At 41.3% G+C, this 25,642-nt stretch overlaps 1 protein-coding gene across 13 annotated transcripts in view; it reads right to left on the minus strand.

The window, feature by feature from the left end:
* The window catches only part of NRIP1 (nuclear receptor interacting protein 1), a 108,134-nt gene extending 82,977 nt beyond the window's left edge, over nucleotides 1-25,157 (minus strand). For 4 of the 13 annotated variants that reach the window (XR_012046145.1, XR_012046150.1, XM_072886221.1 and 1 more), the window contains exons 1-2: nucleotides 25,017-25,157; nucleotides 17,873-17,957 (exon numbers count right to left, since the gene is read on the minus strand). The gene's annotated coding sequence lies outside the window, so the exon portion shown is untranslated. Of the gene's footprint in view, nucleotides 1-483; nucleotides 7,171-17,872; nucleotides 17,958-23,314; nucleotides 23,334-23,916; nucleotides 24,664-24,695; nucleotides 24,926-25,016 lie in introns of those variants that run through there. The other 9 variants (XM_072886231.1, XM_072886212.1, XM_072886228.1 and 6 more) reach the window with 7 other exon arrangements.
* Nucleotides 25,158-25,642: the final 485 nt, after the last annotated feature.

Consider the following 25,642-nt stretch of genomic DNA (forward strand, 5'->3'; position numbering starts at 1 on the left):
GGGGCTCATCTTACTTATCCACACAGCTTGAACAACACAGCCTTTTATACAACAGAGATAAAAGGAACAGATTAATTTTTAAAGAGTAAAAGATGAAAATATATAGTTGTACTCCATAACTCATAGCAGGTTTCCAAATTGTAATCAATATTTTGCTTTGCATTTAAGCACTGCTGAATCTTGATGCTTTTTAAGTGTTGATGTGCCAGAAAAAATAATTTTATTATAGATAACTGTCGTAGAGTCTGACTGTAGTTTTTGAAGCTCCTTGCAAACCCCATATGGGTTAAATGCCCATTTGTATTGTTAGAAAACTTCTTTACAGTGCTGTAATACAATAGCTCAAGTGACAGACCCTGAGCTAATATTTAGCATACAACCTGATAGCTACATATAGACCCAAACACAGCTGGAAAACCAAAAGTCTACAGCAAGTCCAACAATATTTGTATTATTTTATTCAAAAGTTTAAGAATACAGGTGTCAAAATATACTTTTCAAAGCAGGAACAATATTTGGAAGAAGTAATTTATCAGTCAAGCCAACTATTTGGCAATTACAGCATGTGCAGTACTGTGGACCATCGACAGCTCAGTCCAATGACAACACAAAAAGACTTCTCCCCCCCAAATACAGGCTCTTTAACCAGTAAAGATACCTGACACTTTGTCCAAATTTTCTGAATAAATTACAAACAATTTTGGGCCAAATGTGAAATTGCGTCAAGGATCATTTTCTAAAAATCTAGCCAGTGCCATTTAAAAACAAACAAGCATAACAAAAAACCCAACCTAAAACAGAATACCTTAAAACATATTTTTCTTTTCCTGTTCGATACGGTGCATACTGTTCCTGACCCAGGTATGGCATAAAATGTTCAAATATGTCAACAGTCAAAATTAAGTACTTGTCGTAAGTACTTCTCATAAGAAGTACACAACATTTCTCAACGAAAGCCAACAGGAATCACCACAGTCTGCCTGTATTACTGGGAGAAAGCCTGGTCAATCTCCCAGTGATTACGAAGTAGAGCAGATCCCTCCCTTACCCACTGGGACATTAGGAGAAGGTTCTTCACTGAGAGGGTGGCTGGTCACTGGAACAGGCTCCCCAGGGAAGCGGTCACAGCACCAAGCCTGTCAGGGTTCAAGGAGCATCTGGATGACACTCCTAGCCATATGGTTTGGTGTAGGTAGTCCTGCGAGGAGCAGGGAGTTGGACTCAATGAGCCTTATGGGTCCCTTCCAACCCGAGATGCTCCGTGATTCCATACCCACATTTGCAGTCAACAAAAATGTTGATAACCTATTAATACTTTTCAAGAGGCTTTTTTTGATTCGGAAATATCCAATCATGCCTGTTCTGCTCTTTCATTCTTACAAGGATAAGCCTCCTGTAGTCTTCAGAGCAAAGCTCTGCAACGCTGCATATTGAACAGGTATTACGTACACAAATTCCTAGTGCAGACGACAGCTGCACAGATTAAAGATTGATGACAGGAACCAAGAATACCAACCAGCAAGTCCAACTTCTATGTTAAAGGAAAAACACCCCCAGAACTGCAGATGTCTGTGCCCTTTGCTTAATCCCATTACATGTGGCAGCCAGCTACATCCCAGCAATCTAAAGGGGAACAGGCCAAGGTTTAATTTGGCTTTTGCACAGCCTGGAATCGCCTTTCTGCATCAAGCAGAGAACCCAAACACTAGGAGTACCCAGGGTCCCTTAAAAAGCCTAAAAAGAAGAAAGGCGGAAAGGGCTTCTCCAATTCAGTGCATTTGCACTGAACATGCAATGCAACCCCCGGACTGCAGCACACACAACTCCACGTCTCCCTCTGCGGTACACCTCTTTGGAAGCACCCATTTCTGCTCGCAAATATATTAGTTTAGCACAATCTAATCCTAGAGCCCCCTACCCCCTTCTCCCTCCTACTGCTGTAAGCCATGCTTCTACACCATACACACACAAAAAACAGGAGAGCATTTAAGGGATATTTATCTCATTTTGAGTCAGGAGGAATGTTACAATGAGTTGTTAATAATATGTTAGGGGGTTAAAAAACAAAATGTTTGCTTTTTCAGCAGCAGAGATGCTATTGTCTTTCAAAGCACTTTTCTATGAGTGTGCTATCAGCATTTCTAGACAAAGTTAACAAATATGGAATTAACTCCTACATAGAACATTTTATTACTTGAAAAAACAGACACTGCTTGCTTTTGCCATACCTCCCTAAGAACATTACTTTAGTTAAAACAGCGTATGTTTTCAAAGCTAGTAAATAAATTTATACACTTTAATATTAGAAAAAAGGAAGGGGTTTTGGTGTGGGTTTTTTGTTTGGTTTTGGTGTTTTGGTTTTTGTTTTTTGGCTTGGTTTTTTTTTTTTTAAACGCAAAACCTATAAAGTGGTAAACTAAAGAGCTTTGAACTATTTCCATTTTGTCTACTTACTGTTAATTCAGTTTGGCTATTAGCTAAGAATGTTTTCATGTTCCTGAGTCAGAAATGTATCATGAACCTGAACTTATGAAACTAGATCTGCTTGTTGTGATTGATGCCTTCTTATCCAAATTACACTAACATTTTCATGTATACCTACTATTTCTGCCTACAGCGTACTTTTGGATGGCAGAACAGCTTGTTTGTTGGAATGGCAATTTCATAAGTTTGTTCCACTTTTTTATCCTGTAGGCAAACTTGTAAATAATTTAAGGCCTGTTATTACAGGAAATGAGTGGTCTTCATAAATTCAATTTGGTTTTTGTTTGTTTTTTTGTTTGGGTTGTTTTTGTTTGCTTAGATTAGTTTAGATTATCCAACGCATTCAGAAATTACTGTGGTAATACGTGCCTCTTCACACAATACTAGGCTAGAATAGTCACTTATTAACCACACTACAGAACTGCATTTTACAATGAAAGAATGCAACAGGTATGAGTCAGACTTCTGATTTAATAAAACTTCCTTTAGCAAAACTAGAGTAAATATCTCATAAACCTGACTCAAAAACATCCTCTACTTAAATACCTGATTATGTTTTTTCTTTACTTCAGAGAAATGCTAAAAATAAATAAATAAAATTGGAAAAGGAGGACAAAATAAAGAGGGAAAGAAAACCGGAAAGCTTCCAACACTGATACAGTCTCTCAGAAAGAAATTCTCTTCTCGTTCAGAGAATCACCTAGCATACATAACTCATGTTTTGTTTATCCATCTCTTGCTGCTGTTCTTGATCATCTGCCCATAGACTCACGTTAGCCTCAAGGGGTGGGCAATGATAAAACAAAATTTAAGAAAAAAAAAATCATCACTTCCAGTCCACCATTTTGCTTCTGCTCATGCCCTCGCGCAAAACTTTCCCTAGATATCACATCCTCCCCCCGACCCTTCGATCAGTAACAGCACTCTCTTTCCTGATCCTGCAGTAAGCTGGCTCAGGTAATGAAGACAGCAGACACATTTATATATTTAATAGGACAAATAATTGCACCTCCTTAAACTGCTCCCAACAGGGTAATACCACTGTCTATGCCTGTATCAGTGAAGTGGCAGGACTGATGGGCCAGGGGTACGACTCCCCTGCTCAGTGAAACCAAGCTGTAATATCAATCTGTGTACTTGGTCTTTATAGATAAGGATTCACTCTTGCTACTCTCTTTTATTTCCATATCTAATTAAGTGAATATTCCCAAGCTTTCCCTCACGTACGCACTGTCACCCTTCTGTGCAAGCAAAATCTCACGTTATTTGACACTGTTTAAAACTAAAATTGATTAGCAGAGGTTAGACAACCCCCATTGATAACAACTTTGAATCCCAACTTCATCGACCAACATACACGGGTAAGGGAGCATTTGCCTCTGTATTAAGAGGTCAAGTAAGTGAAGTACTTCAGTTCCTTAAACTAAAGCACAGGTCAGGTTCCTGTTGCCTTCTAATCTCTAAGTCTAGCAAGAGGAGAGAAAATGATAAAACCAAAATAAGGATATTTACTCTATTTGTTTCTGAATGAAGACTAAGTCTGGTGAGAGGGTTACCTGTTGTCTTACCTGGTCTTAGTTTTGTCCCCGACTAATCCACAGGCTGATCTAATACAGTGCACTGCTAGGAAGATGTTGCTCTTCTTGCTAGTTTTATGGCAGCATCTTTCCTTATATTCTATTGTATTCTGTTGTTAAATAATGCCTCCATGTAAGTAGAGCCAGGTGTTTTGTCAGTGCTAGACTCAACGTCCACCCAGGAACACTGGCATAAGCCTGCAGGACTCTGGGATGGGATATACCCTTGCCACAGACCTCTTTTCTGGATGCTCAGGCCAACTTAAGCCCTCATCTTTTAGTCCCACACCTGTAAAATTTTAACAGTCCCATTCTTACTCTGTTTTAGTGTGGGCATGTGGTTTCACACTCCAAAACACAATGGAGTGCCATCTGCAGCTACAATTTCTGTGCTCCTGTATTACAAAACAATCATTAGCATATGAAACAAAAGCCACAGTTAGACTTGGAGAGGGAAGAATCACTTTTTTCCTTGGATATAATCTACTCCTTCCAACAAAAGGAAACTACAATAACCAAACCACCAACTCACAGGAGACCCTACAGTTTCACCAATTTTCATGCTGAGCTCCCCCTGCAATCAGTGCACGGTATGGTTAAGGGACTGACTGTCCTCCTTGGAAAAGGCACATTTACTGCAATATAGCTATTAAAAGGAACAATTGAAATAAATGTTAGTTAGCATATTAAAAAAAAAGTGTTAACTGTTTGGTCACAAACTCAGCCTTTACCTCTAAAAAAGAGCTCACTTTCCGCAGATAGCAGGGCTATTTCCCCTAAATTTGGGTGTGTTCCACTTTAGTCTGATGTTCTCTCACACTCAGTATTGAAGCTTACAAGAGCGGGAAGCAGTGAAAGCAAACCAAGACAAGTTTCCCTCATAACAGGAACATTTAAGCATCACAACGTGCAATTTAGCATGTTGAAAGAGATGCATAGAGCTATCCCTTTAAAAAGCCTCTTTTAGGACCAAAATCTTTTACATTGTCTTTCTCACAGGTATATGTTCACATGCTCTACCTATTTTTAGAATGTCCTTCCTAGATTAATTCTTAAACTCGAGCCTGGATACTTTTTCCCCTCTCTCTGCCCAGATATCCCTGTTAAGCCTGTCTGTTCCACTACTGGAAGCAGCAAGGACATGGAAGTCAGCCTGACACGGGTTTGCATCCCACCCTTTCCCACTAAGAGCAGAAAAACCAGAACGGGGGAAAGAGTCACCCTTGTATACAGGAATGGGGCACAGCACTTACAGACCAAGACCCATAACTTCCTACAGCATGCATGCTATTATATATACTTTGTCACAGTAGGTGACATAAAGCCATCTAATTAAATGCTGCAAAACTTAAGAAGAAAAAGACAGCACTGTTTCCCAAACTTTACAGAAAATAGAATACATAAGCATACCTGCCTTCATTTGACAGGTAGCCAGCCCAGGCTTAGGTTTGACAGTATCTCTGTAAGAGAATAAACCCACCACAGACTATAGTATAAATACATAACTAAACCTTGGGGCAGTTTTCTCTTTACTAGATATAATTCAACTTCTGTAGCTTTAGCTATGCCTGATACAGCTCACAAATGCAACAATTTTAATGAAAGTCTGTTTATAACATACTTTTATTTAGAAGGGTCTTACACCTGAAAGCCTGTATACAACACACATCTTTTGAAAGGAAAGAAAGACTTCAGACAACCAGTGGTGACAGTGTGAACTATTTAAGGAAGAAGTAAGTTGCTTTAGACTAAGCCAGCTCTTTGCATTCCACTTGCAAATGGCTGGGGAAAAAAAGAAAAAAAACCCAAACTGTAATATTGATTAAAAGAGGGTGGGGGGGAGGAATTTAACCAGCTATTTTACATCAGCTAACCAATAAGCAATATCTGCGGACCAAAAGTCAAGCAGCCTTTGATGGATGTTAAAGCCCCTCCCCAGAGCTGGGAGGTAAGGCATGGATTTCTTCCTTCATTTTGCTGCCTAGAACTACTACATATTTTTGGTTACACATCGTATCTTGCTGGTTTTCCACTTGTGAGAGTTCATGCCCTAGACTGGCTACCAGGCTCAGAGCAGTTCCAGCACAATACATATTTATAAAGTATTTCACAAAAACAAGCTTTAAAGCTATTAATGCAATGATCATACAAAAAAGTACAAAAAAGGGGGTGTGTGGCTTGTGTGCGTACAGAATAGACTCTGCACGTCCTATGCGATGATGGTAACACACACAAGCTAGAACATCCAATTTTTTTACCTTTTACCATACATCAGAGTTAAACAACTTTCTCCCAGCCACAGTCTCGGATCCACAGAGCAGCACGTTCTCCCATTGGTCTCTAGCAGTCCGTAGTCTCAGGAGTCAAAGCAAACCCCACGTTCAGAAGGGCACTGACGGGGTTCATAGCCACACGGTGCTCCTGCCAGCTCCTCTTCTTCCTCGTAAGACAGTCTCTGGGTGCTCCAGAAGCCTTGCATACGGTCCTGTTGCTAAAGCGTGCTTCACGCACCTTCCCCTCCACATCATTGCTCTTTCCTCTCAGGTGTGTAACAAATTGTAAAATTAAAGGATACTCAAGCTAGCCCAAATGGATCATTCAAAAATCCCACCATTTGCACACTGTTAGCTAACATTTATTTCATGAAGACTTTCCCCCCTCACCCACAGAGATGGAGAATCAAGCAGTCACATAGAAGCTAAGGTGCCAAATTGTAGCGATAACCTTAACTCTCCAACAAGTGGTAGCTCCAGCGACATAAGTATCAATGTCCTCCAAGTTCCAAGTACTTAGGCCTAGTAAGTCTTAACATCTCTGTCACATTCCTACGTCTACCATATTAGGAGGCTTTCCCAGAACTTAAAAGATTTTTTTTTTTTTAAACATCTCTAAAGAATGCCAGCTGCTAGACCCAACTCATTCATTCTTTAGCTTATCCATCCACACTCTCCTTCACATTCAGAGGGCACAGAGAAAAACACTGGGTTCTGCCTTCAGACTAGGACAGCTCAGGTGTCTTCTCCTCTATGTACTCTTAAGGCAGGCCAAACTTCTCTTCACAGCTTTGCTTCTGATCAGTTTGCTCCACCAGTATGCCTACAGATGATGCCTGCAAATCATTGTCATGGAATATATTCAAATATAAATTACCACATTTATCTCATACATAGAGGGGGGGGAAGGGGAGCACGCATATTAGTGGGTATTATCACATAGGCACAAAAAGACATTTTTTTCTTTTTTAAATAAAAATGCTTTCCAGTATATTTAGAGCCTCTAATACAAAAAATTTAAATAAAAGACGTCCACCTTAAACTGAGGTCCTCAACTCCAAAAATGTAGTTGAGATTAGATCAGACTTATATTACTTATGCACATAGTCCCAAGGAGTGGCAAACAGTACTTGTAAACTAGGAGGAAGCAATGCCCACAGACCACAAAAAGTATCAAAATATTCAGTGCTAGTCAAACCCAACAGGACACAAGCCTCTTGCTTGTACCATGGTCACTGAACTACTCAACATAAACCACTTAGGCAATTCCAGAAGAAAATGTTTTATGCACACATTACACATGAGCAATCTGCAAAGACTAAATAGCACACACAAGGTAACCAAAGAGAGCTAATAAAAGTATACAGAAGATATTATACCTTTTTCTTCTCCTCTGTGATCTCATTTTAGTAATTACCAGTTATTTCTACCTATCTTAAGTGACTCACTTGTAAATAACAACTACAAGAATACAGTGCTGGAACACACCATTAGTGGGTGTATGGGGAGTCAGAATTCAGAAAAGTCAGTTTATGAATATGTTTATATTTACACATTTGTTTATATAGTCTAGTGATTAAATCAAAAGACAAAATCATAGGGATATATGCCCCTACCTTAATTAGTAAGGCTATTTATGCAGGCTAAAAGGTAACCATGTGTTTGTTTCTCCAACTCATTTTCATTTATTACATCTGAAAAGCATTACATCATTTGTACTCTTGAAATGACAAGGAGCCTCCAAACATAATTTCTGCAGAAATGGCTTTTAGAAGTGACACATTTAGAAATCTCACATTTGATCCATCCAAGTGAGACCTGTTTTACCCAGAAAGAATAAGGCTCTCACTCAGAAAGATATAAAAGCATAAAAACATAATCACAACTCACCCCCCTCAGGACTTCTATCACTACTTTTTTTTTTCTCCCCTAAATTTTCTACAAGTAAACTTCATCACTACAATTTCAAATATGTCATAAGGTGGCCCTCTGCCCTAATTCTTCCTAATGAGAAAGTATGAGGTCATTTGATAAGAGGCTTTAAATATGGAATCTAAATTAGGATTAAAACAAATCAGCAACAAAAAAATGCACAAAACCAAAAACCAAACCCAAAATACACAACACCCATAAAGCTACCCCCACACTATGTGCTTCATCCCCAGAACAGCATGATAGGTGCTCAGGAACTGAAAAATAGACCCCATCCATTACCTCCCTCCCAGTCTTAAGAGTATTCGATGTTCCTAATATCACCAGCTCTAATACACCTGTTGCAACGTGCTCTTCCAGTAGTCTTTCTCCTGCCTACAGTTTTGATGCTGGGCAAAATAACTGCAATATTCAGGAATATTTCACTATTTTACGTTACTTCTCCAAATTATTCAAACAACCACTGCTATTTCTACAAACCAGGGCATCTTGCATCTTGTCAGAGTTCTCCAAATCCCACAGACGATCGCCACATGACATGGGCAAGTTGTTTTTTGGTTTGGTTTTGGTTTTTGTGGTTTTGTTTGGTTTTTTTTTGGGGGGGGGGGGTGTTTGGTTTTTGGGGTTTTTTTTTTGTTTTTGTTTTTGTTTTTTTAAAGTAAGTTTTCCACAGAAACAAGCCGTATGCTCCACGCGGAGCGGCTCCATTTCCAGACAACCCTCTTTGCTCAGTGAGGAAAGGCAGCAGGTGAGGAGACAACCCACCCTAACTTCTGCCATCCTACTACAGGGAAAGGACCTTCTGCAGAGGAATGGAGCAGGTCGCTAGGGTCAGTAGCACCGCCACGGGTCAACCTGACAAAGTCCACCTGCCACAGCACCAAGCAATAAGCTAACAAGAATTAGATCGGATAGCAGATCTACAAGTGTTTATAGCCCATGACTCAACTTTCCCTCCTGTACAGTGACCTTTAAGGAGGACAGGAAAAGGAGATGAGCATGCTTATATGTTAAATTCATACAATCCATTATCCAAAGAGTAACTGATATCTGAGGCTCTAAATCTACTTAAGTAGCAGAACAGCAATGGCCTACAATATCCCCAAAAGGCCATGACAGAGGAAATTTGATTGTTGCTGTGCTCCTGGTATCTTGTGAAGCATGTATAATTTTCCTCAAAAAGCAACAACAGAGTCATAAGGTAGGAGCCACAGAGATGATGTGATCATCAGCACAAAGAGGGTATTTTAAGATCTGCTTTAATGCTTAAGCTCAGTTTTGCCAATACAAAATACAGCTGGTATTTGCCTAGACAAGGCTCTGAAGATGTCAGAGGTAGAGGAACCATACAGCATTGTAACGCAAAATACCCAGTATTACCCCAAAAGTAGTGTCCAAATACTGTTCATCTCCTCTACTCCACATTAGAATACTTTGAAAACAAAACCAGAGCAGGGTAATGCAAAAGTGAAATCGCCTGGAGAGCCTGAAGAGCACACTGAACAGATCCTTTTTCCATTAAGCGAAATCACAGTAGAAAAATGACTAATGACAAAACCTGAGGTCCAGAAGATAAAGTTTGGGAAAGTGACCTTTTATGCATTTCAGATCAAAACCCAGTTCGGTCACATGCGTGCTGAGATAGCTTTGGGCACATGACAAACTAGCTTTAAAAAAAAAGTTTGTGAGCAAGCACTCAAGACAGCTGTGTTGAAGAGCTATATGCAAAAGACACTATCAAGCTTTCATGTTTGATATTACAATCCAAAGACAAACCAGAGTTCAGCAAACAGTAAATGCGAGTCTGCACAACCTTGTTATCTTTTCATCTCAACAGTTAAACCTACGTGAAGGAGTGCAAAGAGGTTACAAAATGCTATCAGCACAGTTTATTAGATGTTCCTTTCACATTTATTTTGTAGCAGGATAAAACTTAAGGTAGCAGAGAATTAAACACCAATAAGTCGAGAGGACCAGGACTGATTCTTGAGAAATCATCTTGACCTCCAGCAGCAAGGGGAAATTTTTCTTCAAGAAATTTTGCACTCTTATGTGGCCACTGTCAAGCAGTTTGGAGCAGATATGCTCTTAGTATGTTAGCTAAGCAAAAGTGAAGGGCAAAGGTACATAGATTCTTCCCTTATTTCCCATAAATACGGCCTGAAGTAACAGATAAAGGACATTTTTCAGCTGGTTTTGTGTTTCCACTCCATAACCATATATCTCTATTCAGGGAGTTCTAGGACTTTAACATATGATCTTGGAATTCAGGTGAAATTTTGGCCTTATTGAAGTCAACAGCACATTCCTTCCAATTACAACGGTGAAGGATTTCACACTTACCTGTGGTGTTTCTCCTCCCCACCCCTTTTAGATCATTATATTCTGGTTTTGAACTTTAGCTTCTTATCCTCCTTCTCTCATCTCACCCGACAGAGATTTTGCTTATCTCTCTTCTGAAAGCACCCTTAGATCACTTCAAGTTATGATTATTACAAATTCAGGAAAAATCAAGCTATTGTCCTAGCTGCACGTTTAGGAAGCACTGACTTGAACCTGAAGCCTTCAGCTCTTACAAAAATGGGAGGGGAAGGATGTTCTTGGGTATGAGTTATAGGGTATCTCCACAAGCTAGAAATAGTCAGATAAGACTATTCACTGAATTAATCAGCCTTTAAAGGATATTCTCATTGTTGCGTAATTAATTTTGCACATAAATATCTAGTAAGCAGAAGAAAGTTAGCAACCTCCACAACAAAGAGCCCATGTACTACTCTTGTTACACGAGAAACAAATGACAAAAGCAAGTACTCTGCAAAATAAGGCCAACACAGCCAGCAGCCCTCGTTGCCCAAATGGTTCCAGAAAGAGCTGTTTCCAAGTTTCACGGAGCTTTGTCCTTCCCCACCAAACTCAGCCCAGGACAGGACTGGCAGAACACACGTGCCTGGACACCACCACCCGCCGGGGATGTCTGCTGCTCCAGCTAGGAGCTGCATTTCTAGAAAAATGGCCACAAGCAGGAGAGGAAGAAGGTGTGGGAAGAGAGGTTTGGTTTTGGATGGGGGTTTTGGGGTTTTTTTTTGGTTTGGGGTTTTTTGGGGTTTGGTTTTTTTTTTTTTACGTGACATTTCTCATGTACTCACCTTTTTGATAACTACAAAAACTCCGAAGTGAGTGGAGAAAAAAAAACATTCAGGCAAGCAATTTTTTCCATAAACAATAAGCAAAACAACTATATTCAAACAAAGTTGAGGGCTACAGACAAGAAAATGGAGGCCTAGACCCTGTTCTTTCTACTGCCTGAGAAATGAAGGCAGAAACCAGTAGCTCGATGTTCGTCCCTGCTGTTTTACGCTGCTCTTCCACCTTATTTCGGCAGCAGTGGGAATAAAGACAAAAGAAGCACCAAAGAACAAAGCAGGAATCCCATTCTGGCCAAAAGAGGGAGGGGGAACAAGAGACATAAGTGGAAGTGGATGAACTACTTATAGCAATTATTGTCAAATATTTTTGCACTTCCTTCCTTAAATGTAGCTCATTTCCTACACAAAAGCCTACAAAAAGTTCTGAGAGGTTCCCTTTGTAGAACGAGGAGAAAGGAAAACAGTAATAAGACTATGCAATGAAGATAAATTTTCCCAATAATGCAAGCTACAGGAAACACATGGAGGTCAAATAAAACTATTATTTGCCTTTTCAAACACTATTTTCTTCAGCTGCTAAATAAAAACATTATGAAGCCATTTTACACAGTAAAATTTAACCTTATATTAACCTTCCATATTAAGTAAACAAACCTTTCTAGCCAATAAGCATCTCTGTGAACTCTCCAAGATGATAAGCAATACCTTAATTACATTCATTTACATGACTTTGAAATTGTTCCAGACCAAAGTCAACAACTACAAGGTCAAAGAGTATGGAAATCTAAAATAAGGAGAAATCCATAGTTGGCCAGTTCACACAAGCATGGTGCAGCATCCTTTCTACCCAGTTTGTAAAGGGTCAGGGATACCAACCAAGTGCTCACCTTTTCATCAATTACATGAAAAAAGCAAATCCTCTGAAACGCCAAAGACTAAGTGCATCCTTTCTTTTTCTGAAGACTATTCAAAGTTGAAAACAATGGACACTTTAGAATTGTTTTTAATGCCTCATGGCCAATCCAGCCATATGAACCTCTTATGCAAGTATTTTATCATATTCTAATTGAAAGTCACAATACAAAAGAATAGATATTAAAAAAAAAGATGCAGCGGAATCACTGACTATTATAGAATGTTTAGTATAGTGCCCTCTCATATTCAGTAATGCTAAACTGACTAGTTTTGCTGAGATTTATCCAATGATGGAAGTGGAACGGTAGAAGATAAGCCACCACACTGATTCCACGTTACTGTACTTCATGAACCGCACAGACTCGGAGAGGAATCAAAGCCCAATAAAAATCACCACCTAGACTTCCACTCTCAAAGCTAGACTATATCCTTAAGATATGGGGAGAAAATACCCTGTGTTTAGTACTGAACACAATCTTTATCATGCTACCTGAAAACCTTTATTATTCAATCTGTGCTATGCTTCGAGCAGGAAATGCTCATTACACTCAAGCAGCAATTATAAAGATTTTAACAATGACTGTTGCAAGAAACTTGATAAAGTATGTTCTGCCCTGAAACAGCAGAAAAGCAGACACAGCGTCCATCCCATTCCCAAGATATTAGATAATGGCTCAGGTATGATCAATAGCAATCACATTAACCAAAATATAGCATACATGCACACTGCACTAATGGATTGTTTCAGGACTATAGTTTGCGTATTATAACCATGAAGATATTACAAATATGCATATACAAAAATCTGAAGTATGGCTTTTGGATTTAGGCAATCCCGTATCAATGCACTGCAGCTGACAACATTTTTCTTAGTATTAAATTAGAGAAATCTCCCTGCACCCTCACTTTACCAGCCAAGCACTTTTTACACAACTCTCAAGCCAACAACCTTCTGCAATTTAAGTATGATTTAGTGCAAGAGAAGCAATGAGTATTATAAAATTTATGCTTGTTCACCTTCTCTCCCCACAGAGAAGGGCAAGATGTTTTTTCATGTAAATATGTATTAGATCCAAATCATTTAAATAGATATTATTCCATAGAGAACATGATGCTGCATATGCCCATTTCAGCTCCATGTTACTAAATAAACTGCAAGATAATGATGTTGCCTGACTCATCCTAAAGGACACTGAAAATATTTCTAGGCATTTCAAACAGAAGTAAAAGGAAGAGACTTTCACTAGAACAAAAGAAAAACTAAGGTGGCCCTTAGAAAGCTAAATAAGGTGAAGAGAAGTTGCTCATAAATCACAAATTAGTAAATCTCTTCAGGAACTGGCCACAGCTGTTACAGCAAAAGTATAGCTCAGGTATGTGGAGCAGTCTTTATAGTATGAGTATCAAGTCATTACTATCGTCAATTTTTTTTTTTTTTAAATGGAGCAAGGGAAAGAAAGATCATGGGTGCAAGGAGAAAAACAAGAAATTTTAGACAGGTGACCAATTTTAAAGTTAATATAGGAATGTTAAATGCAAGATGCCAAATGTTAATTTCATGTATTTTTATTTCTCAGTTCTATTTAGCTACAAGTGTCACTGCTTGAATGGAGAGGAGAGAGAGAATAGAGAAAACTTAAACAATGTATTTTAAAAATGAAAGCTTTAAATATTAAGTACATATATCTCACTGCTTTTCACAAAACATAAAGGAAGTTAATCAGTATGTTGCCACAAAACACATTTATAGTTAACAATTTAATTTAAAATCATGTGTTTATTTGAAGTGAGGAAGACTTTCATTGGTCTTCAAGCTATCGTATCATTTGGGCCACAGTCAGTCATCTTACACTAGTCTGACCTCTGCTTGATTTTAAAATAGGATAATCACCTTCAACTATGTATGAACCTTGAACATTATCAAAAACAGTTTTATTGCATCCACGATTTATTAATAGTCTTATATTACTAGTAATGTAACTTTGACTTTACAAAGTCATAAAGATGACGAGAAACACAGTCAAGACTTATTGTGCTACCTATTTTATTTTAGGCTTAAAAAGCAACGTCATGATACAATCAGAAAAACTATCCAGAGAGCTACAAAGGAAAAAAAAAACCAAAACAACAAAATATGCACTTATCCCAGTTAAGCAATGGAATGGGAAGGGTACAGAGAGCGTAATGAAGTTCAGATAAATACTGAAACCTTTTAAGTAGTGAAATTCTTTTCTAGCTGACCACGCTCAGAACTGGAAAACTGCTCATACTGCGGCAGGTAACCTCTGGACAAGCACATTAGCAGCGACTGCTATACAGAAGAGGTGTGAGCCTTACGTGGGAGTGCATTAAGCCAGATTCGCCTTCCAAGCAAAGCACTGCAAGACGACCAAAGCCTACAGGCCCACGTTCAAAACAAACCTGACGAAGGAGGAAGTGTTCCTTCCAGACCTTTCTGGTTCAAAACACTTGCCGCAGCAGCCTTGTCACGTTCTTCCTATTGCACCGCCACTTTTATAGCTGTCAGCCCCGTTACAACACAGTTGACAGTTTAAACAAAGAGCAACTAAGAAAGTACAATATTCTATAACTGGCATTTACAGCACCGGCCTTGGACTTCTAATCTTTACCAGACGGGCACACAAATCAATCTATCAGCTCATAAAGGTGTGCTTTTTTAACCTCTAAAACAGATGGGATTGGCCAGAAACGTCTGGCATGTCATACTGCTAATCACTGCTGCCCTTTGCACAAAATAACCCACTTAAGTTGAGGCATGGTTGCACTGTAACAGACATTAGTCTGTGGGAAACCCATTTAACTGTCACATACTCCCGCCACTCCTGCTCTCCCTTAATTAAGCCTAATGCCTTATGCTTTGACCTTTTGTTCTAGCCTATTAACCCTATCTAGTACAAGTTCAAATATGTTAAACTTAAAAGTTTGCTGTAAAATATTAAATGCCAAGCTACAGAAGGAAGAAGGGACATTTCTCTACCCTGCAGGTTACCAATCCCTTTACCAAATTTGCTAGGCTGATGAAATGGAAGCACTATGTTAACTCCCAAAGACAAAATACATCCAAACACTAATCAGTTTCACAGCAAAAAAAGCGGAGTTTCTTCCACTTGCATAGCCTACCTTTTCCTCTTCAGAGGAGAAAGGGGAGAAAAAAAAAAGTGAAACTTCTGTTTCCAACTTCATATCCTCAGGCTTTTGGATTTTTATCCAGCAAGAAAAGCACATACTATCAGCCAAGATCACACTACGCTCATTTGCTGTTCTCTAAAACCTATCATTAAAAATAAGACGTAATTGGTTTACGGTGACCAATTCCTCCTCAATTAAAGGCTGCCTCTGCCAACTTTGCTCATACTGAGTCACCACCTTGTTCCTTTGACAAGTTACAATTACTATTAGTTGTTAATTCGCATCTGTGTCTTTTCATGAGCTGCATCTTTTGAAGTGTCTCAGACTTGCATAAACTTAAAATATGGACATAATTTATACACTTTAGTTCAGTGCTACAGACTTTTCTTTGATGTAAGCTCAGCTTTAGACAGCATGACTACCTTCCCCTCTCGTATCTCTTACTTCATGAAGGTTACACTGCATCAGCAAGATCAACAGTTATGTTTGCAAAGCAGCACTCTCTGGAGAAAGACCATCCTCATGGTCCAGAACTCTGACTTAAAACAAGAAATCCAATTCCAGTGACAAAAACAAATCTCTGATAAAGACACAACTCTACTGCACTCCTCGTTAAAGCTATTTATAACAGTACACAATGCAAGCTTGTATACCAAGACAGGTATTCTACAATTAATGCTTAAAACCAATGAACAAACCTGTTCTCCACCACCCCCACCCCAAAAAAACAACCCAAAACATAGCACGTATAACAATAACTGTTTTATAATGCTGGTTAGAAATGGAAAAAAGAATGCAAACTGTGTCAGGATTACCAGCCATATGTATACACTGACACACATGTTTCCTCAAATGTTTAGCTTAACCACCTTACTGACAAGCTGGATACTTGGTGCAAGACCCTTACTTACAGTTTACACTTCTGCAACTCTGACTAAATAGAACTGTTTTTAAACAGAGGTGACAATCTTGAAACAAAGCTTTGAATTACTTTAACTATTTTTGAAGATGTGCAAGATTTCAAAAAGCTTGTTGCCACAAAAGCCACTGTCTACTAAGTTCTGTTAAGGCTGTATAAGTGACCATCTGCTGCTGATCACAACAATTCTCAAGTTTTAAATAGCTAATTAATTAATTGTGCTTTAATTCCAAAGTGCCTATCTTACTGATTCTGAGACCAGCAAGTAACACAATTAGCTTTCCTGTAAATACAATTGCTCAGACAACTAAGAAGCACTGCAGCAATGCCAGACTTCTTTTTTTGAGGAGTCAAATAGGAAACATCATGGGAAAAAAAACAGATCCCTCATCTTGATTTCCCTTTATTTCCAAAACACTGATTCTGGATAAATCCAAATCTCCTCAATTTAAAAAGCAAAGATATTTTTCTAATGATTTCACTTTGCTGTATTCTATTGCGTTGGAGATGCTCAAACTGCAGCACACAGACCAATGCTACATTCAAATGAAGTCAAGCAACACACAGATTTATTAAAAAAAGAAAAATGTATCCTTGCATCTGCAATCTGTGCCATTACAACAGATATGCTAGAAGTTTTGCAGGCTGGGATTTGGTATGACTGCCTCCAGCTTCTAGACCTTCCCTACTAATGCTCACAAAAGTTGCCACTGGAGGCAATGCAAATGAGTCCTAGGAGAGACCAGAAACAAAACAACAACTGCTTGTCAACCATTACATGCCCAAATTGTATTCTTTATGCTCATCAGCATTCTCAAGTTCTTAGGCATGCATGTAGGCCCACCGAGTACAGTGGGGCTACTCAAGTGGATAAAATTACTCGCAAACCAAAGTGCGTATACATAAGCAATCACTGGACAACACTCGGGGAATTATTCCCCAGTATCAAAGAAAAATAGGATTTAGGAAATGGGAACCAAGGGAGCAGATCCAAACAAAATGACAGTGGTGCTAAATGTCTACAAGCCATTGTAATGTAATATCTAATAATGATTTTACTGTGACGGTCCCTTGCCACAGCAGCTCAACTTGGATCTGTTTTATTTAAAAAAAATAAGAGATTGTAACACAGGAAGTTGTATTTAATCTTCTCTTTCACTCTGAAATTACATGTAAATCAGGTTCTTCTCTACTTAGCAACTACCTCGCAAACAAGTAGGCTAAATCTTCAGGACTTACCAGCAAATTCCACACAAAAAGTTCAAAGGCTTCTAAAATACTTATTTCTCTTTAATCAGCACACACTAAAAGTCTTACACTTGAAGAGAGTGATTAACTTGAAAATTTATCACTTTAAAACATATTATAATCCTAAAAGATTTATACATGGCAGACAGTTGTATGACAGATTTGGCAAGACAAAGAAGAAACCCCAAACAAAAGAGACAAGGTAAATAACCCAAACAAATTATTTACCTTGAAAGTGGTCCCATCAGGAAAGCTCTTCCTTCAGGAGTCCAAGGATGCATTAATTTTCTTCCCCAACAATTCCATGCTTGATCTGAAAAGAACAGCAGAAATCACCCTATGAAAGTCTGCAAATCAATTTTTCCTATCCAATATACCTCTACCTCCTTTCTTACTGTTGGTGTAACAGAAAGCGATGCTTTATTTTGGATAGTAAGAACTGCAAATAACATTTTATTTCAGAAGAAAAACATAGCTCCAAACTTCAGAATTCAAAATTTTCTGAAAGGAACCATCAGTAAAACAAGTACAAACAACTTGTGTAACCTAGACTTGTACTGGTTAACTAACTGGACAGTATTTCCGCAAGAACAAAATCAACGTTCAACTGTGATTCAAAGCCACAGTCCTCTTTTTCTTCCTTTCACTCAAAAGACAGCTGTGACATGAAAGCCCTCCTTCCTATGTAGTGCTTACTGCTTAACACTTCAAACTTGCACTTATGAACGTCAAAATCAGATTTTTTAAAAAGCTCCTATTAATTTAAATATATATATACACAAGGAAAAGACAAGGGCACAGTATAACTGGTGAATGTAATACAAAACGCCGCAAAGTAAGTTAGAAAAATAATATTTGCTTTTGAGATATTTAGGAATTAAGTAGTATATAATATTATAGTTAGAACACATTATCCATCACAAGCATGACCTTAGAAATTCTTCTCAGCGCTTCTCTATTATTCCTAAGTGAACTTTTGCTAAAAGATGCAAACTTACAGCTAGCCCAGATCATTGTTATTTGTACTATTTCAGCCTTGTTCTTGTGACAAGCCTCATTATTAAAAGTCATGTTAAATCTTCTGTCACCAAGTTACCACCCAAGCAGCAAGTTTATTATGCTTAAAGAGTCAAATTTAACTACAATAAAATATATTTAAAAAAAAAAGAAAAATAGACTTTCTCCCCTGTTTGGCTGAACTTTCCCCTCCTCTTGCTTGGCAGAGGGAGAGTTGCTCTCCTCTTTGCCTCACCTTTAGCTTCTGGTCTCACAAAAACCGTGTACAAAAGTCTTTTAAGCACAGCATTTCCCCAGCCCAGAGGGCCCCACAGGTGGCTATGGGTGTGCAGGGTGGAGCGGGGCAGAGTGGGAAGCATGTGCATTGGGGGTAGCTTATAGCATCTCCCCCTTCTGCAAAACCACCCAGGCTAAAGCCAGCTTAGAGAAAACACCTGACTGACCACTGCAACGTGCTACCTGGGGGAAAAAAAGAAAAAAGATACAGGTCTTGATAGATGGGTCATCATCCAAAAAAGCCCTATTCAAAGCTTTCAGGTATGGGAACGATAACAGAAGCTTTCGTTGGGTCTTGATGCTGGCAGTAGTCCAGCATGCAATAGATCCAATCAAGCCAAAAAATACGTAAATACCCTGAAATACTACATGCAGACACTATTTCAAATCCTTCTCTTAGACACATCACAAAATAAAGAGCCAATCTGCCCCACAGAACAGTAGCAATCCTCAACATTTGGATTCAATTGGGGGCAGGGAGATAAAGCTACCATTGCAGTCAAAACAAACAGAGGAATGATGGGTACAGTGACAAAGGTGGTAATAAACATACTCCAAATCCTTCCCAACCCCATTTCACTGCAAGGGCAAATAAGCTGGATGTGGCATCTTTTGTGACCAAAGGAAAAACGGGACAAGAGGTCCCTTAGACCAGAAGGAAGCAACACTTTTAAAAGAAATACACACACCTTTTCAAGTCACCTTAATTTGAGAAAAACAGTTAATTCCAGTATTTCTCTTCTATACTACAGGTGTAGACAAAATGTTTTCCACCACTGGCAAGTGGTTTTATTTAAGTACTCCTACTTCCAAGAGAAGACAGATTTCTATCTAGCGGGGGGAACAACAAAAAACCACCAACAAACACCCCACACTGTATTGCCATCAAGGTTCAATGTATAGACAGGATTTCCTTCAGGTCAGCATTAAACAGTCTCTTCTACATTGTTCCAAGCAACTACAAAAGGTTTATAAGAGTTCAGAGAAAAGGGAACAAAAGAATGTGTTATGCGTTATTTCTGGGGAAAATTCCATACTCCTTTATAATGTTTTAAAAATAAAAAAAAACAAACCTTCTCTAGAATAATACTTTATTCCCCAAAACACCACATCTGGATCACTTGCTTTGCACACCTTATAGGTTTTTTGAATGTTGATTTGTTTCGTATTATAAACTGCTGGAAATGGGATAGGTGATGGCACAAACACCACCAACAGGACAATCTCCTGGGGCAAGAATGATCATTTCTTTCTACCTCTGAGGCAAGCTCTGCTTTCTATATCACTGAAAAAGCCTTTTCAATTTCCTTTCCAACTCCATTTTCATAGCAGGGTGGGGCACAGAGAAGAAACAGAAAGCCCATAGCAGTGAATCTTAAAGTTTGCTGTGAAAAAAAATCAGCATCAGAGCAGCAGTATCAGCCTAGCACCAACAAGAACAAAAATACTGTTCTTCTGCAAGCAAGACGTACTAGTTAGATGTCAACAACGAAATTCATTAAGCGCTTTCTGGGGCAAATTAAATACTCCCTTTTTTGTTTTCAAATAGTAGTTTCGGTCAAGACAAACACATTTTACATCTAGCGCCTGATCTCTCATGATGCCTCCTACACAACCTTCTTTCTTGAGAAGAGGAAGAGCAGCCCACCAGAAGTCTTCCCCAGCACAGAGCTTCTTTTCTACACTAAACTCAACCTCTTAGAATCCGGTGACTAAGAGAAGATCTGTAGCTTCTGCTTTTAACCTGATTTTGTCTACAAGCAATTGTGTTTCCTCTGCTGAAGACAATGGTATTTAGAAGTAAGTGGTATGAAAACAGAATTTCTCTCAAGACAGGCAATTAAACAGGAGCGATGAGCTCCAGTAATAATTTAAGTATAAGAAGACTATGCTAGTAGGGTTTGGCCCAAACTAAGATGGCTAGCAACTGCTTCTTCCCCTTTTGACACATGAATATTTACATGAGTCTTAGCTCCTATTCTCCTTCTTCAACCATCAAGCCAAGTGACCTGCAACAGACAGGCAAATAAATTACCAAATTAATTATTTCAAGAGCTAAATAGGTCTGTTAACATTTCTAAGTATTTGAAATGAATAATCCATAAACACTAAAGCATAGGCATTCATCTTTACCAAAAGAATCCCTCTGCCCGCTTTTCCTGAGGCAGATCTTCCCATCGGAGAACGCAAGAAAGTTTTTACATGATGACAGACGTCCACCCGAAGTACTGCCTGCCAACCATAGCACCTTGTTTTCTAATTCGGTATTTTCAAATGGAACTAGCAAAACCCTAACACCATAATATCCAAAAGCAATGCCACAAGCCTTTTAAATACTTTCCTCATAACTCTCCTCGTATTTGCCATAGGCAGGCCAGCACAGTTCAGATGGTTACTGTTCTTACCCTTTTGGCCTGTTGGCAGGAAGAAAGAGCAAGCCACCAATGCTGTAACCATTAACCTTTTTGCCTTTAGTTTAAGACTGTTTACATAGACTGTCAAGTTTATGTTTTTTATCTTCTTTGTACATTTGTGCATATTCTTCCATACCTTTTCCTCCCATTCAGGCTTCATTCCCTACCTACGTTATCTTTCCACTTGCCTGTCATTAAACCCCTGCTGAGCAGTAATGATTTATACTTCAAAATTTGCACTTCTTATCCCAAAAGGGTATTTATCCTTTTTTTTTTTAATGCCTAGGATAGTTATCCTGTTTATCCTGCCTATCGCTCGTAACCCAGCCCATCCCTTGGCGTATGTCGTCCAGCAGCCCAGAGATCAGCCCGGCTGAGCCCAGCCTCCCCTGCCTGCAGGCACCGGCCATGGGAGGTCGCCCACCAAAGCCCCACTGGCAACAGGGCTTGTGCCCCCACACGAGGCACCCAGCTGGAAACCCCATACTCTCCCCAGTCTCCCTTCTGGACCCCCTCCGCTCCCTATATGTTCACATACAGGGGGAAAAAAAACCAAAACCACAAAACACAAGCCATTTGGGTTTTGAGGTTCAGGCAAGTTCTGAAGAGCCATTCTAAAATTAACAAAATATTGGAGTCTTCATGTCTTCCCCGAGAGCCCTGCAAGGAGGTGTCAAGCACAACCCTTGCGCAAGACAGCTGACTGTGGGAAATGCAACTCCCTGGCTTTGCCTTGGGCAAGTTTATACATGTGCTCGGCACAACACAAAACAGAGTTTATCTTTTAATATAGTAATGTCCCACACTGTCACTGGTAAAATTAACAGTGCTCTCACTGCTAACAATAATACAGCTGCTATTACAGAAACCTTATGCCAATGTTCAAAACCAGAAAAATAAAGTTAGCTCTGAAAAGAAAAAATAACCTTTAAGCAAGCAAGCCTTTGTCAATTCTTTTAAACCAATCCCACGTTCAGCAACACCTACAGGCAAGCATGATAGCCATAAAGTTAACTCATGTTTGAGTTCTATAACCTTTACTGAATCACTTCAAAAAAAAAAAAATCAAAATTTTCCTTGATGCCTTTTACAGAACAGATTCACCCTAAACACAGCTATCAAACACGGCAGGTGATCCAGCCAGCATCTAAATCACCCATTTAAGTTTGCAATATAAAAACATTAGTTTGCTTTTACTTCTTTATCAACACAGTTTTTATGACTATAATAAATTTCAGTTATTTTATTTTCCTCCAATTTTGATTAGCACATCTTTCACTTCAGAAAAAGAAACAAGTACGGGGAGCAGAGAGGAAGAGCACGGTTTCATCTGGTAATTTTCTACCCTAAGACTAATAGGGGAGAAAAAAAAAATCCATGCAGTACGGTTTGGCATTTGACAGCATCTTGTATTCTGTACATGCAGGATCTACAAAAATCAGAAAACCATTGACAGCTCTCGCTCATTAGATAACTCAGCACTGCAGGCCAGTCTAACAGGAGGTCAGATTTCACCCCTACCCGAAACACACAGCCACTACTTGTTACCTCTTCCATCCCACGCAACAAAAACATACACCCCTACATATGCATTTCACTCATTACAAACTTGCCGTCTTGCTTCGGAGTCAACGTCAACTCTATCTCAAGCGATCGCTGATAAAATAACAAGTCACACTTCTCAACCACACGTCTGGGAAGACAATTGCCCCAGAGAGCAGAAGCCCCAAACCTGCCCCTGAACACCCTTCTGGACGACAACTTTTGCTCTCTGAGATGCCAATTCTTGCTGCCCGTATAGCAGCAATTACTCAGATGCCATTAAATCAGATTTTAACTACAAAACATCCTCAGCTCAGAAAGCTTTTGTCATATGGCGTCTTAATGTGTCGCTTTCTAGCGTGTTCAGTCAGCCCCAGAAACAGTAAATCACATTTGAATATTAAAGAAAAAGGTTTTCTACCACTCGCGCAGGGATACACCACCCCCTTTCCACAAGCAACTGCTTCCTCCCCGTGGGTCTTCGCAGACTGGATCCGCACTCTTTGTTAAATAAAGCTTTACAGTATCTCTGAACATTTTTAGTGCCATGACTCAGTTAAATTCTAATCAGCCTGTGAGCTGTCAGACACTGCAGGCAGGTCCCCTCAAAATAAAACAAGGAATAATATAGTCTCCAGATTCCAGAGAGATGAGGCAGAAGGGGCCAACTTCCACTTCAGCTTTCCCAACACCAACATAATCCCAAAGGCAGAAATCCCACCATTTTTTCAACACCTTCAACACGTGTCAAGCATTTTAGCTGAATTCTTTCCATTTAAAACCGAGTAAGTCATCAGAATCCACAACACAGGAGGAGAAAGAGAGAAGTGCAGCACAGACACAAGGCTGTTTGCATGTTACAAAGCCGTCCCTTATTTTGCCCATGCCCCGACCCTACGTTTCTTCAGGTTTCACTACCTTCCAACTTAATTGCCAGCTAACACTTATAAAGAACAGCCTCAAACGACACGTTCCGTAGGGAGAAAGGGAGGGGGAAGGGAAAGCAAAAAAAAAAAAAATCACCTTTAAAGGGCTTCAGGGACACAAAAACACGTCTGGAAAAGTAACCTTTAGTCTAGAAAGGAAACAGCGACGTCCCTAAGGAGCCCGAAGCGATGAGAAGGCATCTTTGGGGGACGCAGGGAGCCACCAACAAGAGGCAACGGCAAAGGCTCCCAGGGCACAGGCTGCCGCTCGCAGGTACCGGTGGAGCGGGCAGTGACGAACAGTCGGGGGGCAGGCGAGAAGCGTGGCCTTGCCCGCAGCTGCTGTGAACGCAGCCGGGCGGCGGGAGGCGGCGGCGAGCGAGGCCGAGGCCGCGGCCGGGTCTCCCCGCACCCCCGGGCGGCCGCCGGCGCCTCCCCGGCCGCCGCAGCCGCTGCGCACCGAGCTTGCGGCTCTTTAAATAATTCACAGGCACGGCGGGAGGAGGAGGAGGAGGAGGAGGAGGAGGGGGGTGCCCCTCCGACACGGGGACCGAGGCTTGCAGCCAGCGCTCGGGAAAACACTCGCGGGTCTCGGGGGTGAAGACGAGTAACTTTTCCGTCCCTCCAGCTCCCCCAAACCCACCCTGGCCAGGCAAACTTTCGGCTCCCACCGGGGCTGGGGGTGCCGGCGGGGCGGCCGCCCCCGGAAACAGCTCCCGCCGCCGCGGCCGCCCCCGCGCCGGGCTCACCCCGGCATTGTTCCCCGCCGCCGCCTCCCCGCCCGCCGCCCGGCAGCGCAGCCCCGGCCCGGCCCGCCCCGCTCGGCCATTTCCCCGCCAGCCAGCGCGGCTGCCGGCGGAAGAGCGCCGCACTCACCCCGCAGCGGGGCCGCGCACCCCCCCGCCGCGGCGGCGGCTCCTCCCGGGCGCTCGCCGGCCGGCCTCGCCTCCGGGAGAGGCTCCGGCGGCGGCCCCCGCGCAGGCAGCGGGCACGCACGCCACCCCGGCCCAGCGGCCGGAGCAGGCGAGGGCTCCGGCTACCAGTCCCGGCGCGGAGGTCCGGGGAGCGGCGGCGGCTCCCAAAGCCGAGGTGGGCGGCTGGGTCCCTCGGCTGGAGGGCAGGACGCGCCGCGCCGTCTCCCCCCACCCCGCCCCGCGTCCGTCCGTCCGTCCCCCCCGCCCGGCCCCGCGCACATACACGGCGAGCTCCGCTCCTCTCCGCGCCCCTCCGCGGCTCGGGGCTCTGCTGCAATGCCTGTGAGGCTGACTTTCAAAGCCTAACCCGCAGCCGCGATCCTCCCCGCCTTCCACCTCGCCCGCCGCGGCGCAGCCCGGCCCCTCCCCGCGCCGCGCCATTCATCTCTCCAGCCAAGTTTCTTAACCCTTTTCTAACCCCCGGCGAGGGGAGGGCGAGGAGCGGCGGGGAGGGAGGGAGGGAGGCGCCGGTCCTGGCCCCGGCCCCCCCGCGCCCCGCGCCGCTGGGAAGAGGCTCGGAGCAGGTGGCCGCTAAACGCGTCGCGCGTACGCGAGTCGCGTCGCCGCCTGCCCTCTCTAATTAATCTAACTGGAGGCGCAGAGCCCCCGGGAAACAAACTTAGGAGCGATAGCACCGGAGGACCCGCATTTCATGAAAAAAGCGGTGGCTTAAAAATAACACTTTTTTTTTTTCCTTCGGCTCGCTTAGCATACTGGGGGTCTCTTCCAGCGGTTACCGTTTCTTGCCGGTTTAGAGCTTATATTTTCAGCCTTTTCTCCGAAAAACACGCGCTAGAAACTTTTTTTTTTCTTTCGAACGAAAAGCCGAGAGGCTCCCGCCGGCGCACG

Source organism: Ciconia boyciana, chromosome 1 (assembly GCF_034638445.1).
Source record: "Ciconia boyciana chromosome 1, ASM3463844v1, whole genome shotgun sequence".
Lineage (NCBI taxonomy): Eukaryota > Metazoa > Chordata > Aves > Ciconiiformes > Ciconiidae > Ciconia > Ciconia boyciana.